The 14,915-nt window shown below is 40.0% G+C and overlaps 1 long non-coding RNA gene across 1 annotated transcript; it reads right to left on the reverse strand.

The window, feature by feature from the left end:
* Positions 1-747: 747 nt before the first annotated feature.
* Positions 748-1,534, reverse strand: LOC107766943 (uncharacterized). Its single transcript, XR_012709959.1, has 2 exons — positions 1,396-1,534; positions 748-1,176 (listed from the first exon to the last, which is right to left on the reverse strand). It is a non-coding gene; the product is annotated as an uncharacterized LOC107766943 (long non-coding RNA).
* Between the last annotated feature and the right edge of the window lie 13,381 nt (positions 1,535-14,915).

The following is a 14,915-nucleotide window of genomic DNA, read 5'->3' on the forward strand; positions in this document are numbered from 1 at the left end:
AACTGATAATATTTTATAGTGCTTTTTATCATATTGTATGTATTATAACATGTATTCCTTCATCCAAATTCGAGTGACAGTTTGGCTTAACGAAAGTTAATTTAGTTGGAGTCAAATCAGACTAGATTAATTTAATGTTAAATTATAATTTATACATTCAAAATTTACCTAAAGCACTAGAAAGTGCATTTTTCCTTGTATAAAAATTGATTGTGAATATATCTTAAAATTTTCTTTAAAGTCCATTTATTTTGGATACCCGAAAGGGAAAGTGACACATTTTGAGACAAATAAATTTAAATATTTATCTTGAAAAGACATTGACTATTTTAGATCTGATTCTAAAATGGACAAACATAACTAATTGAAACATAAAAATATTTAGGGGTCGTTTGGTACGAGGTATAAGTAGATATAATGTTGGTATAAAAATTTAATACCATCTTAATATTTTGTTTGGTTAGCAAACCTGGTATTAATTATTCCGGGATTAAAATTAGTACCGCGATAACTTATACCATATAGGGTTAGGGTAATTAATGCCGGAATAACTTGTACCTTCTCCTTAGAAATTATGCACATGACATTTTAATATAACATACCGAAAAATGGATAAAAAATAATATCTTCGTAACTAATCACATCCGTATTCAAACCAAACGATCCCTTACAATCATAAAAACGCTAGAAATTAAATATAAAAGAAAACGAGAAAGCAAAATAAAATGCTAGCATATGCCATTGCGATAGATTGAATCATAGTATTGAATATTAAGTAGAACTTAGAACAAACATGTCAATGTTATTATATACCAAGAATAATAGTAATATCCCACACTTGCAAAAAGTGCAAAAAATTAAATAGTTACACTTAAACCTCTAAAGTGCAGAAAATAAATGCTTACAATATATTACGTTGTTGATTTTTGGAAGTAAAAGAGATTGCTTTTTCCGTAAGTAAGAGAAAGGAACAATTAGGTGGCGTTTCAAATTTAGAAAATTTTGTTTTCAAAAAATAATTTTTGCGGAAAAAATAAAAAAAAAAATCTGCTGAAACTTTTCTTTGAATTTTTGAAGCAGACGCCTTTTAAGAAGATGATGATGATTGCCGTACTGAACAAGCCACCACTTGTGCCCACTGTCTCAATCTCGTCTTCACCATCTCCGGATCCTCACCTGTAATTCATTAAAAAAAAACACGAATTTAAATTATTATTTTTTTACAAAAAAAAAAAAAAAAAAAGCAATTTTCGGCTTGTGAAGAAACAAGAAAATTCTAGAAGCTTCTATTTGCCTGGATCAACAATAGAGCTTGAGCTTCCAACAAACGACGTCGTATCAAAATCTGAAGCTACAGTAGACGAGGAAGAAGATCTAGATAATGTATAACCGTACTGCTTATTCACAGCTTGATATAGCTCCAAAGCAGGAAAAGTTTCGGTAAGTTTCGGATCCAAATCGGGCGAATCGAACCCGAAACCTAAGTCAAAGCAAGCACGAAGCTCTTCGAGGTCGTCGTCGGTGACGCTCTTCGATCGGCGACGATCGGCGAGCTTCGTGCAGTAATTTCCTTTTCGCTTGAGCCAGGCTTCTTCTCGAAGCATATCGGGAGACCATGATTTCTGCTTGAATAGCGGCGGTAGAGCTTCCCGTTCCGACATGACGTCTGCAAAAAATTACACGCGCCGCCGCGTTGGAATGAAAAGCTTGATTGAGATTTTATATAAGAGCGTTTAACTATGGAATTTCATTAGTCGGCGGGAGTGGGATACTACTGGGCTGGACTGAGTTGGATATTTGTTAGATCTTACGAGGATTTGGTACCTATTTGAATCATATTGGGTTGGCCTGGAGAGCGCTTTATTGGGCCCATGTTTTGGTACGCTTTTTATTATGGTCCACGTCATCAAAGGTCAACTTTTTCTATCATTATTCATAGTGTCGTTGCAAAAGATTTTTGTTTTGAATAGTTAACATAAATAATCGTTCATTCAATTATCAAACTGAGAACAATCGGTGAATATATAATATATGTATAATTAGTATATAATATATTTATACCGAATAAGAAAAGTGAAGAGAAAAATATGATCGGTCCTAAATTAAGATGACATAAATGGACTTTCATCTCAGGACTATTTTTCTACGGTTGCTTTGGATCGCACCTGTTTCAATTTTCTAAATAAAGAACAATTGTCAGTTTGAAAACGGTGGTTGGTTCGGTGGCCTTGATTGTTCCAATTGCTCGGTCCCGTCCTTGTGAGCACGTGATTTTTGTTTTTGCGCGACAGTCGCTCCAAGAGAATAAAAATTGGTCCTGCTGTACAATTTTGGATTTCTGTACGGCACTTTGTTGATTTATTTGCGACTTTGGCCCATTTTTATTTATTTACTTTATTAAAACAAAATTCAAAAAAATAAATGTGTACGTGTCATGCATAATCTGAACCGCAACATAGAAAGGCATAAACTGGCCCCTTTGTCCGTAATTTTGTTTTGTTTGATTTTACCTGTTTGAAATATCTTTAGTGTGTGTGCAAATAATTGTATTGAGTGTGTATTTAATTTTAATTTGATTTTTTGGCTTAGTTTTGTTTTTAAAATAAATAAGAAAAGAAATAAAAATAATAAAAAAAAAAGAGAAAAGGGCCCTTTCTTCTTCCGGATTGGGCCAATTTATTAAATAAATTGGCCCAAAACAAAATCAGCCCAAACCCGGTCCAGACCAGCTGGCCTCAGGGGGCCTTCCAAACGACACCGTTTTACTGCAGTCTGATCTGGGCCGTTGATCTCAAATTGATCAACGGCCAAGATCACATTCCCCGTAACCCACCAACAAACCCGACCCGTTTCCACCCGGACCAACCCAAACCCCTTACCCTCGAAACGACACCGTTCCACTTAAGCCATCAGATCCAGACCGTAGATCTAAATTGATCTAACGGTCGAGATCCGCCTACTCATTCCATATATAAGCCCTTAACATACCCTACCCCCCTATCCAATACCCCGGCCTCCGTCTTCAACCTCATCCCCCATCAAACCCTAGAGCCGCCCCTGTATCCTTCACCATGGAAGCCGGCGGCATGAACGCCGGTGACCTTCCCCTGAACACCATAGAACCCCCATGCCATCCTGAACCCAAATCTATCAACCCCATGCTTCGAATCTTATCCCACCTTCTCGAATCTTCATTTGAAGATTCGAGTCGGAACCTGATCTACACCGATCTGCTTCAAATTCATACCAGACACTCCCCAGACCCCCTCGTGACCAAACCATACTTGGTTTGGTCCGAATCTGACCAGGGAAGCCCGAATCCTGGATCTAATTTTTTGGAACTTTAAAGGTCCTCGTCACTGGTCCATATCCGTTCAAACCAAAGGATTAAGGTCTAATGGACCTTAATCGAAGTGTTTCTCATCTGAGAAACACTTCGATTAAAGCCCGTTCAGCCTTAAGAAAGGTCTGTCCGAATCCGAGTTGGAATCTTTTGATTTTTCAAAGATATGAGGTGAGTCTTGCTTTTTCTTTTCTTATTTCTGTTTAGTCCATGTGATTGGCTAAAAGTTTGTTCATGTTTGTTTTGATTTTGTGTCTTTGAATTTTATCAACTGTGCCTTGTCCACCTCTCCTGAACCTTTGTTGTTTGATTGAGTCTTTCTTCTAATTGTTCTGATAATTTATATGTATTTGCTGTGCAATTAATTGAATTTCAAAGGTGAACTGACCAACTGATTCCTCCCATGTAATTTTGCTTAGTCAGTGCAATCCGAATCATGTGTTCGATACTGTTAAATGTCTGATTTTAGGTTACGATTGTATGAGTTATAACTAGTATAGTCGAGTCGACATATGTCGTCAATTAGTTTCAGATGTTTGAACAACATACAAATTGATCTGCTTCTGTTTAGCATTGTTGAATCAGTTAGGAATTGAATTCAGCTACTTATAGTTTGTTAATCTGAATCAGAAGTATAAAAGGTTTGGTTTTGTTTAGTTGCAGTCAGAATTGGAGGGCATGTGCACTTGTGCACAACATGTGCATTTGTGCACAACATGTGCATAAAGGCTTTTGTTTGATTTAAAAATAGTTTGACAGCATGCGCTGTCAGACTACATCCTGCTGCCCATATTCTGTTGTAAGTTTCAGAAATAATAAAACATTGCTAAAAGTTAAAGCCTGCCAAGGGAATGTCATGGGATTAATACTTAAATAGCTGAGTGGAAACTGAAAAGAGATGGGCACATGGGAGGGGTATCTGATTAATTTAACAGGCTGTAAAAGGTTTGATGTTGAGGCTTATAAAAGGGAGGCACATTAAGAGATAGAGGGGGACAGACAGACATAGAAGGCATCTGATAGGCTGGAAGAGAGAAGAGAAGAGAGGGGAAAGAAAATACACACTCTAGACTTTGAGAGCTGATAGAAAATAGACACACACAGTGGAGAGATTAGAGAAAGAGAGTTGAAATACATACAGAGAGAGTCTACAGAGATAGAGAGAGACACTGAGAGGGAACACCTGAGAGTTCAAATTCCGAAAACAGAAACTGGAAAAGAATTCTTTTTGATAACCCAAATAGATTTCAAAACTGAGGATTGACATTCGAACTTGAAAAGAAAGATAGGGAAAGGGATATCGCAAATATCAGAAATTGTCTCCTTCCTACTATTTGTTCGATTCTCAGTTTTGTTCAAACTGTCCAAATCAGTTCTGTCTTCTTTCAAGTGTCGGCTAAGTCTATTGTTTGGATTTGTATTGTTTGTTTCTTCTGGAATTGGATTGCCTGGATCTCTTATTCCATACTACTGGGAATTTGTTTCATTCTACCCTTCCTCCATTGGCTTTACTGGTCTTTTGCACTGGGATTTTGTTCTATCGGTACCTACTGTTACTGCTGCTGTTTGGTATCACTTCTATTGCTCAACTGACTGCCCTACTTTCTTCATTGTAAGTATTTCCTCAGGTACACATTTCGAATCTGTCTGATGTTGCAATAAAAGTTTGAATCGAAAGATCTGAAGGATGTTATAATCATCTGTTGCATTGCTTACAAATTTTTATATAAATGTTGTTAAGATATGTAAGTTTTCTAGTCCGTTAGCCTAATAGAGATACATTAGTAAGGTTGTAATTAATTAAAGTCTATGCCCATCTGAAACTGCGACATTTTATTCGTTTAGTAGCATACAAGATGTAAATACAATTCATGAAACGTGCAGCTATTCAATACGGTTGTTAACTTAAACTCGCTCTTTCAGCATGCTTTAAATATGTAAGGGCAAATGGCTGTTTTAAGTCTAGCTAAAGATAATGCAGTTTCAGATTCTTGAGTTTTCAGTTTCATTAGGCAGTTTATAGGATGAGTTTCAAATATCATTAGTCGCATTTTTCTAATAAGTAGTTTTAATTAATCTTGCCTAAATAAGTTAGGGTTAGGGAGCTCTTGCAGCAGTCGTAGCATTTCATCAATCTCGTATATAATTCTTCTATCAAGTTAAAAGCATGTTTCATGAGGTACAACGTCTCTTCATTTTGTAAATAATTAATCAGACGATTAACTAAAATCTTAATTCGGCCAAAGCATACAATTGTATTAGCATGCATCTTTTCTTCTATTTTAGAGAGAAACACATTAAAAATGTAGTCTCTTTAGGATATCCTTTCTAAAATAGAGATGTGCCTCGCCAAATAAAGATGCAAAATTGCGGGGCCCTCAATAAATAACCATGATAATTATTTAGAATTCAGGATAGGCCATTTAATAAATTTCATGGCCTTCTACAAAATAATAACGCGTTAGATTCCGTAGGCGCGGCTTAATTAAATCATATTCTTAAATTCGGGTGCACATTGATGTGACCCAAATCCGAATCTCAACGAAGTCCGAATGTGTCGACGATCACGGGTGCATTGATTGTAACGTGGTTCAACATGCATTTTCACGACGTTGCAATTCTATAAAAATAAATGATAATAATAAAAGCGGTATAAATCTAATAAGAAGCATATAAATCACAACATGTATTTAGCCATTATAACAATTTAAGCGACCGTGCTAGAACCACGGGATTCGAGGGTGCCTAACACCTTCCCTCGGGTCAACAGAATTCCTTACTTAGAATTTCTGGTTCGCAGACTTCATTTGGAAAAGTCGAAAATCTCCTCGATTTGGGATTCAAGATAAACCGGTGACTTGGGACACCAAAAGCCAAACCTTTCCCAAGTGGCGACTCTGAATTAAATAAATAATCCCATTTTCGAATATTGTCACTTAAATTGGAAAAACTCCACCCGCGCATCTAACCCATCGGGGACGGGCGCGCAAAAAGGAGGTGTGACAGCTCTGGCGACTCTGCTGGGGATTTAACCCAGAACCACTGGTTCAGGGTTCAAGAATTCGAGCTTAGAATAATTGTTATATTTTGCTTTATTATCTGATCTTTATTACATGTTTTTGCGTAACGTGCTAAATGTTGTCTTTTACCACTTTGATATTATCTGAACTGTATATAAACTGTGCCGAAACCCCTCTCTCCTTACCTCCGGGGAGAAGCTCGCTGGTCGAGACTCCCTATTCTGTTAGTGTCAATGCCCGAAATAAGAAAGAGGACGGATAAGTTACGAAGCCGGACGGCCTTTTGGTTCCCGGTAAGTTGCCCCTCCTCGACTCGAGTTGTCCGCTCGGGTACACAGTCTAGAACAAATACCAAGGTTTGAACCTAGTATAACTCGACTTCATGCCGGATCCCTAGTAGGAACGCTTATTTGCATCATGTTGCATTTGACTTAGGGGGCTCAACACAGGGGTTGGGTCCGTCTAGGACAAGCAACCTGAAATGAAAAGACCAACTTGCTGCATCCTATTTGTTTTGCGCATTTATTTGCTTCGGTTCCGCATGCTGACCGGTTTCTAAAAAAAAAGAAAAATAGCAGCGTAGGGAGATAATTACTTATTTTGGAAAAATAAAACCAATATCCCAGTAGTGTCGAAACCTCGTCGGAATTTTTCTAAAAAAATATATAAAACCAAAAGTTGTCTTTTAGTTTGATTCATTAAAAAAAAAACATATAAAAATTGTTTCTTTTCTTTTAAGAAAAAAAAAGGGTATTTATTTCAAAAAAAAATAAAAAAAAATGGAAAACTCATAATTCAAAAATGTGTTGTTTCTTTTGTAATACCCTTTTATAAATTCGGACTAATAGTCCAAATAGTGCAAAAAAAAAAAAAAATTTTTTTAGTATTTATCTTTCTCCAAAAATAATAAAAATGCTTATTCTTGATTACTAGGTTTATTTAATTTTCTCTATGCCCGAACTACGCGGGTCTGATTCTCACCGGATGTGAGATACGTAGGCAAACCTCATCGGTTCCGGCCCCAATTTTTAAAATCCAAAAAAAAAAAAAATATTTTTCTTTAGAAAAAAAAAAAGAAATAAAAAATATAGAAGTTTTCTTTAAAATCAAATAAAATACAAATAAAAAAAAATAGTCTTCTTCTTTCTGAAGTCTTTCATATGAAAAAATGAAATAAGCAGCAACAAAAATCAACAAAAAAAAAATAATACTCTTTGCTTTCTAGTCTCTTTTTGTAAAATGTCCAAAAATATATATATTTGAAAAATTGAATTTCAAAATATTAGGATTTTTCTTTAGAAGTGCTTTTGTAAATAAATAAAACTCATAATTCCGCATCATTTTCTTAAAAGTCCCTCTTTCAAAATTTAAGAGGCAACATCACATACGTTCTTTCTTCCGTAGAAAAGGTGAAACAAATGAAAAAAAAATCAACCAAACAAATTTTCTTTTTTTCGTTTAATATATATATATATATATAAAAAAAAAATTGAATAAGTAAATAAACAAAGAATAGACAAATCTTTTGAGTCCTATGAGCACTTGCTTCTTTATTTTTTTTTAGCTTCGAACTACGTAATGATCTGATTCACGTAGGCATCGTGATACGTAGGCAATCCTCATCGGATCCGGTCGCACTTCTTTTACTGCAAAATAATAAAACAAAAAGAAAAGAAAAGGAAAGAAAAAACTAATAAGAGGGAAATACCGGAACGACGCATACTCTCGTAGCAAACATATAGTAGTCCACTTAACTGTATAGGTGCATCATGCCTAACGTGAGATTAACTATCTGTTATTTGCTACAAATTAACCGTGCGCTTGTCGTTGAGTATATCCAGGGTTTTTGAAAAGACGGTTGGTTTGGTGAAAGTCTGGCCTCGCACCCATACTTCACAAGGTCAAGGGGAAGTGTTCAGCTGCCTAGGGCCAGAAGCGGTACTCACACTTACTTCACCAGGTCAAAAGGAAGTGTGGGAATGTCTTCAGAAATTCCATTGCAAACAATCCCTGTTTCTGAGGAGAGTTCGATCTCAGCCGTCCTCACACCTGAATCCGCAACTGCGGAGGAAAATAGAATCCTACGGCTCCGCATGCTGGAAATGCTGGACGATTGGAATAATGGGAAAGAGCCGCCAAGTGTCATCCCCGGATTCCCTGAATTATTCTCAAGGTCAAGTGGGACTTCAAATGTTCCCATAAATTATCCTGCTACCCCATTCGGGTACCCAGCCACCTCAGCCTTCTCTGCTGGATCGCCTTCTGACTCTCATCCCCAAATGTCAGCCACCGATGCAAGCATGAACATCTTTACCGCATCGCCTTTCCCGATTACGACACAGCCTGCCACGTACAAGCCAAGCTTTGACTCATCCTCTTTTACATTCCAAGCACCATCGTTCTCAATGGAACCAACTAGATTCGCTACCAGCACTAATCCTCTACCGCCTCAGTGCGAGCTTGCGCCCAGGCAGGATCAGAGCCCTAGGATTGCAGAACAAAATGAGATTGCCAAAAGAATGAGAAGCCTTGAACAAAGTTTGAAAAATATGCAAGGATTGAGCGGACAGAAGAGCGTCTCTTACGCCGACCTATGCATGTTCCCTCACGTGCACCTGCCAGCGGGTTTCAAGACCCCGAAGTTCGAGAAATACGATGGGCACGGCGACCCCATTGCACATCTTAAGAAATACTGCAACCAATTGCGGGGAGCCGGCGGAAAACAAGAACTGCTAATGGCATATTTTGGAGAAAGTTTGGTGGGAGTCGCTTCGGAATGGTATATGGACCAGGACATATCTCGCTGGCATATATGGGATGATCTTGCTAGAGACTTCGTAGGGCAGTTTCAATATAATATTGACATCGCACCAGACAGAAATGCTTTGTCAAACTTAAAGAAGAAACCCTCGGAAAGTTTCAGAGAATACGCCATCAAATGGCGTGAGCAAGCGTCAAGGGTAAAACCTTCCATGGACGAGATAGAGATGGTCACTACTTTTCTCCAGGCTCAAGAGTCCGACTATTTCCAAAACATGACGTCGGTCATGGGAAAGCCTTTCGCAGAAGCGATTAAGATCGGAGAGATGGTGGAGAACGGTTTGAAAACGGGAAGAATTTTGAGTCAGGCAGCCATAAGGGCAACCTCCCAGGCCGTCCAGAGCGGGTCTGGAGGAATGGCAAGAGGGAAGAAAAAAGAGGAAACATCCATGGCGGTATCAGAGATGGGAGAATATCATAATCCCGGGTTTTGTTCTTCGGAAAGAACCTCGCAACATTATTTCCCCCACCAAAATGCGACCTACGCTCCTCAACCCTACATGGTCATGAGCACCCAGCCTTATATCCAGCAGTCACAACCAGTCAATCGGGGGCAGGCCCCACATCCTAGGAATCAGCCTCCTCACCAAAACCACTACAATCCTCGACCTCCTCCAAATAATTTCCTCGGGAACCACCCAGGAGACCCAACTACACACCAATCGGTGAACCCTATTCCACCCTATTCCCTAAACTTGTCCAAATGAATTTGTTGCAGCCCATACCACCGAACGGGCAGAACCCCGGATCACCATCATATCAGCGGGGTGTCAGATGTGCATACCATTCAGGGGTAGAAGGGCACGACACCAACGACTGTTGGACATTGAAACAAGCTGTGGAGAATCTGTTAGACCAAGGGAAGATTGTGTTGAGAGACGAGGATATCCCAAATGTGACCAATAATCCGTTGCCCGCCCACGACAACGGGCCGATAGTTGGGATGATTTGTGAAGACGAGGAAGTCGATCTGGCACTGAAAGCCATAATTGCTATTGCTGATACAGAAAAGGGACCCAGGGTAACTCCGGAACAAGAAAAAGGAATAAGTGATGTATTCAAGCAGGCCTCCATGGTATGGGGGACGGTCAAAACACCTCGGCCGAACGAGCCAGTGTTTGTCGGACGCATACCACAGGAGCCAAAATACAACAAAGAGGAAGATGATAAGGTGTCCCCGCTCGACGAAAGTGAGGAAATATGTGAGGCAACAAGGGAAAAGCTATGCGAAATGCACATGGTCCAGCCAGGAGAGGGCACTAGCACCGTTGAAGTATCGTACATGGGGCCAAGCACCAAGCTTCAAAACTAGAAGGCTACACCATTCTTGATCAAACGGAAGTCCTAATGAACCTGTCTTGCCACTTTCTCTGCATCACGAGTAACCCCCGAGGGTGACTCAGATGTTTTTCTTCAGTTTCATGTTTTTAATTTCCTGAATGTCGACCTTTTTCCTTATCTTCCCCAAAATGTCAAGAAATGAAATCATGCTTGATTACTCACTTTCTTCTTCTATGTTTTCTTTTGTGTTCTCTTCAATTCTGATAAATGCAGCTTTAAATAACATGACATGTTTGCGGACTTCATGCCCGGATCATGAGAACTCCGATCAGACTTCAAATAATGAGTCAAAATTTGAGATATAAAGAATTTGAAAGTAGGAACAACTAAAGAAAATTGGTTCATGGTTTGGAAAATGTCCGTCACTAAAGCAGAATTTGAGAGTAGTAAATGGGTTTAGACCCGTACAGAATGATAACCTTAATAACTGCGGTTTGTCACGGGCAATTATACCCAGAAAGAATGGTCCATACGTCATTGAAGAACGTTACCAAATGAAGCATTTGTATCTGGGCGACGTCGAAAGAAACGACGTCAGCCTTGCTTGGAAAGCAGGTGCGGTGATATGTCTAAATCACTCTGGCGGTATCTTTGCACAGTTTGAGATGACGAAGGCTTTCATTCTCGCTACCCAAACACTATCAATCCTTTGCAAAACCCATTTGAGCTGGTTACTCTTCTTTGATTACCCTCTTTGGAACCTGAAAATATTGTTGAAAATAAAGTGAAAAAAAAAAAAAACAAAACAAAAACAAAACAAAAAAAAAACAAAAAAAAAACAAAAAAAAAACATAAATCCAAAAAAAAACAAAAGTGTGCCTGAACTACGTTTGACTTGATTCCGAAGGGATACGTAGGCAACCTCTCCTTGGGGTTCAGTCACACCAACAATAAAATCCAGGAATTCCCCCGAAAATAAAACTGAGGCGGAAGTTATAACGATTCAGCAATGATCCCACCCAAAAGTTCCAAAGTTGTAGTTCAATCCAAATTCTTTTCACCCCAAACCTTTTTTTTAAGTCCTTCTGATCAATCAGCAAAGCATTTCAAAATAAGGAGATGGAATTATTTGGGTCCGATACAACAAAATGAGGAGAATAAAGATGAGAGAGTCTTGTCGGTGAAAACCTTTGGGCACCGTGAGGCGACGAGAGAAGAGAAATTGAAATGAGAGAGCTTGTTTAGTAAAAACTCGCAAGGAGTACTAGCAGGCGACAGTAAGAAGAGAAATGAGAGAGGTCGACTAGCGAAAACCCGCAAAGGGCGTTATCGGCCAAAAAGATGATTCCACCTCAGAAAGTCATGGCAAGGTTCCCGGGTTTTTGAAAAAATATATAGATCTGTTTTGATTCATGAGGAAATGCAAGTTCTCGGAGGTCGGGCATCCAGTCCAAAAGGCATGTCATGTCAGTTTGAAACTGGCATACACTCCAGATAAGTCCCTCTTTTCTCCCCGAAAGGGGCGTTTCTCTTTAAACTCATATGTTCTCCTTTACATGGTTTTCTTTGAGTTCTTTTTCAACTAACTCTTAATTCCGTAGTAATCGCAAAGAAAGGTGGCAGGACCGGTTTTACAGGGCCCCGTTTGGCGAGAGTCGAATAAAATGTACAACCTCGGTGGCGCGTCAGTCTCATCCCGACTGGCCATGATAGTTAATTTGCTTCCAAAACCGACAAATCCCCATAAGCTATCCCTTGTACAATTCCCCAAAGAAGTCCACCCCAGCACATCCCCAACAAGTTTGCTACAAAAAAAAAAATCCCCACAGAGTCTCCCTGATAAAATCCCCACCAAAATCCCCAAGCAGAAAGGGACAGAAAAGCCAAAGCCTTATAAGGCAAATCATCATAAAATCTGGAAACGCAAGTCTGAGTAGTCCAAGAGTTTTCACATGTGAAATCCAATCAATAGCAGAGTTTCTCAACAAGAATTGGGCCAAGACAAAGCAATTGGAACAGTCAAGGCCCCCAAACCAACCGCCGTTTTCAAACTAATAATCTTTCTTTGTTTAGGAAAATTGAGACAGGTGCGACACAAAGCAGCTGTGCAAGAAGCAGGTGTAGCCCAAAAGAGATAAAGCGCGCAAGCATTGAAACAACCTTGCAGCAGAAAACGGCCAAAGGTAATATTTTTTTTCATGCATTTTGATTGAAAACCATGGATCTCCCTGGCATAACCCAAGGGGCTTTATCTACCCAAATCTTCCCGGCATAACCCGATGAATCTTTTCGGCATAATCCGATAAATCCCCCCGGCATAACCCGATGAATCTTCCCGGCATAACCCGATGAATCTTCCCGGCATAACCCGATGAATCTTCCCGGCATAATCCGATGAATCCTCCCGGCATAACCCGATGAATCCTCCCGGCATAACCCGATGAATCCTCCCGGCATAACCCGATGAATCCTCCCGGCATAACCCGATGAATCTTCCCGGCATAACCCGATAAATCCCCCGGGCATAACCCGATGAATCTCCCGGCATAACCCGATGAATCTTCCCGGCATAACTCGATGAATCCTCCCGGCATAACCCGATGAATCTTCCCGGCATAACCCGATAAATCCCCCGGGCATAACCCGATGAATCTCCCGGCATAACCCGATGAATCTTCCCGGCATAACCCGATGAATCTTTTCGGCATAACCCGATAAACCTTCCCGGCATAACCCGATGAATCCCCTCGGCGTAACCCGATAAACCTTCCCGGCATAACCCGATGAATCCTCCCGGCATAACCCGATGAATCCTCCCGGCATAACCCGATGAATCCTCCCGGCATAACCCGATGAATCCTCCCGGCATAACCCGATGAATCTTCTCGGCATAATCCGATGAATCTCCCGGCATAACCCGATGAATCTTCCCGGCATAACCCGATGAATCTTTTCGGCATAACCCGATAAACCTTCCCGGCATAACCCGATGAATCCCCTCGGCATAACCCGATGAATCCTCCCGGCATAACCCGATGAATCCTCCCGGCATAACCCGATGAATCCTCCCGGCATAACCCGATGAATCTTCCCGGCATAACCCGATGAATCTTCTCGGCATAATCCGATGAATCCCCTTGGCATAACCCGATAAATCCTCCCGGCATAACCCGATGAATCTTTTCGGCATAATCCGATAAATCTTCCCGGCATAACCCGATGAATCTCCCGGCATAACCTGATGAATCCTCCCAGCATGACTCGATGAATCTTTTCGGCATAACCCGAGAACTCTTTTTCATGTAATCAGCATTAGGGTTTTAAACCCTAAACTGAACTTTGTCCTTTCAGCCAGCATTAGAGTTTTAAACTCTAAACTGAGCTTTTCCATGCAATCAGCATTAGGGTTTTAAAACCCTAAACTGAATTTTCCTTTTAGTCAGCATTAGGGTTTTAAAACCCTAAACTGAATTTTCCTTTTAGTCAGCATTAGGGTTTTAAACCCTAAACTGAACTTTTCCTTCCAGCCAACATTAGGGTTTTAAACCATAAACTGAGCTTTTCCGTGCAATCAGCATTAGGGTTTTAAACCCTAAACTGAATTCTTCTTTTGTTCGGCGTTAGGGTTTTAAACCCCAAACCGAACCTCTCCTCAGCTAGCCGGTGTTAGGGCTCCAGCCCTGAACTGAGCATGCATATCCTCTTTCATCAATTTTATGAACTTCCTGGTGAATAATTAACGAAATTTTCCTAGTGAAACTGGGGCAGAAAATTTCGTTCGTTTGTTTGTTTTTTTCCCCCGCAGGTCTAACCTCGAGCCACACGGATCGAAATGACCCACGAAATGAGTCTCAACTCAGAATCAAAGAAGAAAAAGAGATGTCCCAAGATTCGGAGTAAATGGAAGGCGGATTGACTCCAGCATTTAATTGAGGTCTTGAACCCTGCCAATCGCGCCTCACTCAGTATCCCAGAGATTAAACAGGTCACCACAACTCGTAAGCATCAAGATTCAGATCGGAGTCTACAAGCAGAATCAGCTAAGACCCAAGATCAAGTCGTAAAATAATCATAGATAAGAATCTTGTAACTAGCAGTTGACATACACACAAGTAGTTAGCTCAGTTTCCAATTTCCATTTGGTTGTAATAAGGCGGTCAGTAACGTAGCAGTGACAACAGCAGCAGCAGTAGCAGCAAGCATTACAGTCTCATGGTAGTCCCAGCTACCAAAACTTTTCGAACTACATTGACCTGATTCCTGTTTAGCCCAGGATATGTAGGAAATCTTTGAAGCAAGATTCAGTCAGATCTTTAAAAAAAAAACATGCTTCATACGGAGTGGTCCATAGGCAAAAATCGCTCATACACGCTCACTTTATCTTTGCACGAAAACTCTTCGTGTTTCCGAACAAAGAGGGGCAGCTGTGAGCACGTGATTTTTGTTTTTGC

The sequence above is a fragment of the Nicotiana tabacum genome, chromosome 5 (genome assembly GCF_000715075.1).
Source record: "Nicotiana tabacum cultivar K326 chromosome 5, ASM71507v2, whole genome shotgun sequence".
Classification (NCBI taxonomy): domain Eukaryota; kingdom Viridiplantae; phylum Streptophyta; class Magnoliopsida; order Solanales; family Solanaceae; genus Nicotiana; species Nicotiana tabacum.